Here is a 3,850-nt window from a genome sequence, read left to right on the forward strand (position 1 = left end):
AAATAAAAAATAAAAAATTTCCTAAACTAAAGGATATGACTCTTCAGTATCAAAGAGTCTGCCAACATAAGGGCTTCATTATGAAATATCAGAAATCTGCAGAGAAGAAAATTCATCATAAGATCTTCCAAAGAGAAAAATCAGGTCATATGTGAAGGACCAGGAATCCAATCATTCTCGGGGAAATTGCACAGATGTAGATTGTATGAGGGTTTTTTCAGACAAATGAGAACAAAAAATTCTACCTCATATAAACTTTCTGTACTTAATGCTGAAGGATATCCTCTAGGAAAACTGGAGAATAATCAATTTAAAAAAATAAGAAAGCATGGAGACCAAGAAATTGGAGGTCCAATGCAGAAGTATAAAGAAGGGAAGTCCCTTATAATGTGTTAGGAGCTGCATGGCAGATCCAGAAAGCACTTTGTACAGATTACAACAGAAGAATAGAATCTCCCAAGAGAGATCTCTCCAGGAAAAAAAAAAAAAGCAAACTATTTGTGACAGTATTTTCCAAGGATGTCCACATTAAAATATACCCAGCTTCCACTGCTCTTCTTATAATGTGAAAATGACATTCCTATGCTGAGAGGTAGGATCTGTGTTTACCAGCCCCTTGAAGCTGGGTCACTACTTTGGGACCAAAATGATGGTGTATGACCAGTTCATAAAAGGTATTGCAGCTTTTACCTATGTTGCTTGGACCACTAGGAAACTTATAAAAGTTTTTATCCCAGAAGGGCAAAGATAACAAGTTAGGAGCTAGAAGAAAACAAATGAACTGGTTCAATAATTTCTTGGTAGTTCCTAAGTGGTAAGAAAACAGTTAGTAACAAGACAGAAGTTTCCATTGAAGAGGTATGGCTCTGGACAGGTTAGCTTGCCTGTCAAAGGCATGTTCCTGGAAGAGCTCTTGTTTTCTCTAAGAATTGGCTAGCTCCAGGACGTGCAGTTTCTCCTTAGCATGTGAGGATTTGAAAAAAAAAATATCCATGATAGAGCAAGTATACATGCATATGAAAGTGAGAGAGCAAGGATGAGAGAAGGAGATGAGCACCCTTCACAAGATCCGTCATAGCAGTCTCCCTTCCCTAGTTCTCCAGCCCCTGGATCCTGGGTATCTGCATACCAGGTATTTGTGCTTCAGGCTCAGAAGCCCAGGGATTCAAGTGGGATCCAGCTTCTCTTGAGGACAGTATTATGCTGTACCATAGAGCTGGCCCCAGGAAGATATTTTAAAATGTCAAAACATTGTAACATACAGAAAATTTTACACACACACACACACACACACACACAATACAGACACCTTGTAAATGGATCCTCCAGCTTTCTTCATGCTTCCGATAACTGTAGCCCCATAGGACTGACATCTCGAGAGTGACTCCAAATAAGATCTTATGAGCTGAGTTCATTCTGATGGTGAACTATGAAAACAATAAGAGATAATAAATGAATATTATTGTTTCCATACAACAAAGTTTCAGGCTGATTTATTATGCAGTATTGGGTTTCTAATGCACTCTTTCTATAGGAATGTGACAGAGACACAGGAACATTTAGAAAAATATTACGTTTGTAAAGAGAAAAACAGATAATAGCAGGCTAGTTTTTCAACATTGATGAAAGTCAACTTCTCAAATAGTTCAATGAATTCTAAGTAAGGTAAAAACAAATAAAAATAACCCCTACACATTATATGAAACTGCATAATGTCAAAGACAGAGATCTTCAGGGATGCCTAAAAGAAAACAATAAATGATCTTCAAAGAACTGAAATTTAGGCTAACAGAAAAATTTTCTATGGCAAAAAAGAAATCCAGAAATGTGTCTATTTTTTGTTGAGAAAGGAACTGTCAACCAGAATTCTATATCCAAAAAACCTAGAACCAAAAATTTATTTATTAAATAAATTTCATTATTAAACATGAAGTGAAAATATCATCAGAGAGTAAAAACTTAGTTAACTTGCTTCCAACAAAATATCACTAAAGGAAATTCCAAAATATGTGCTTCAGGCACATGGAATGTGTTCTCTAATGGAAAGTTTAAAGTACAAGAAAGAAAAGGTTATGTGGATAAATTCAAACAAACACTGATGGTATAAAACAACAATACTAATGTCTTTGTGGATTCAATAAAAACAAGTTAGAATTGAAATACATTTTAAGGATATAAACAGGATACAGATGACTAGAATCAACTGTGATAATGTAAATATTTTTTATTAAGAAGTATTTATTGGGAACCAGCAGTTAGCGTCATGGCTATGTCGCTGGACTCCCATGTAGTCGACCGCGGTTCGCATCTCGGACCCGGTGGCTTAAATCTCACGCTGGGCGCGTGTGCGTGCGTGCCCAAGATCCCGAGAGGAGAATGGAGGAGAAGGGATTGCGGCATGACCATCCCCCCTGGGGGGTGATTTCTCGCTTTCTGTCTCTATGTCTCTGTCTGTCTGGCGAGCGCACGCGCCCTATAGCGAAAACCTCTCCAAAAAAAAAGAAGTATTTATTTAATTTTATTTACTTATTATTATATTTTAATTTGCTACAGGGCATGTGCATTGACCAGAGAGAGAGTGGGGAAGTAAGAAAACAGTCTGCCAAGTCAGGAACTCAAACCATTGTCGACCATGTGGGAATCCAATGCCTTAACCACCATGCCACCGGCTGGCCCAAGAGTAAAGATTTTAATGAAATCTATATCTTCATTATTTAATATGTATGTTAAAATTTTCAGGAAAATCTCTGAAATAATTTCTCTCTTATCATTTGATGGATCTAAGAGCTACTCATAAGATTGATCCTGCAGGGTAGAGATAAATAGGCATTTGGAAAAGATGACAGAAAAGGAGAGAGAGAAAAATCAAAAAAGATAAAACAATAAGGAAGCACAAAATAAATGTTAGGAAAAGCATTAAAATACATATGTTCAGTATTTATATATATATATATATATATATTTAAAACATACTTTTATATATCATATATTTACATATATAGGGCAATTATATATGGTACTTAAATGCTCCCATTAAAAGACAAAAATGATCAGAATAGGAAAAAATATCTAACACATATGACTAAAAAACTTTTAAAAGTAAAAAGCCAGAAAAAGATACAAAGATATTATACTAACCAAAAGGAAATTGGGGTCACTATTTTAGTATCAGACATGACAGGTTTTATGACAAAAAAATTATTAAAGAAGTTTACTATATACTAATGAATTAGTATATACAGGAATTTAACAGTTTTAAACATGTATGTCCCTAATAACATGGCCTCAAAACACGGCCATAATACTGGAAGATTTTAGCACAACTTTTGAAGTAATTGATAATAATAATGAGGAAAAATAATAATGAGGACAGAGCCTATTTGAATACATTTAATAAAATTTATCTATTAAAAATATTAATCTATGGGACCAGAAGATGGCGTAATGGCTATGTTGCTGGACTCCCATGTAGTCGACCATGGTTCGAGTCTCAGACCTGGTGACTTAAATTCACACTGGGCGTTTGTGTGCACGTGCCTAAGATCCCAAGAGGAGAATGGAGAAGTGATTGTGGCATGGCCATCCTTCCTGGGGGGGTGTGATTTCTCACTTTCTGTCTCTTTGTCTCTTTCTGGTGAGCATACGCACCCTATAGCAAAAAAAACACCTCTCCAAAAAAAAATATTAATCTATAGAATGTATCTAACAACTATAAAATATATTTTTAAAATTAGCCACACATGGGGCTGGCAGGTGACTTGGTGGTTAACTCCCACATGGTTGGCTGCAGTTCAAGTCCTGGACCTGTTGCCTTGCTTTCTCAGTTTCTCTCTCTTTGTCCCTCTATGAT

Source organism: Tupaia chinensis, unplaced genomic scaffold, assembly GCF_000334495.1.
Source record: "Tupaia chinensis unplaced genomic scaffold, TupChi_1.0 Scaffold145257_1, whole genome shotgun sequence".
Lineage (NCBI taxonomy): Eukaryota > Metazoa > Chordata > Mammalia > Scandentia > Tupaiidae > Tupaia > Tupaia belangeri.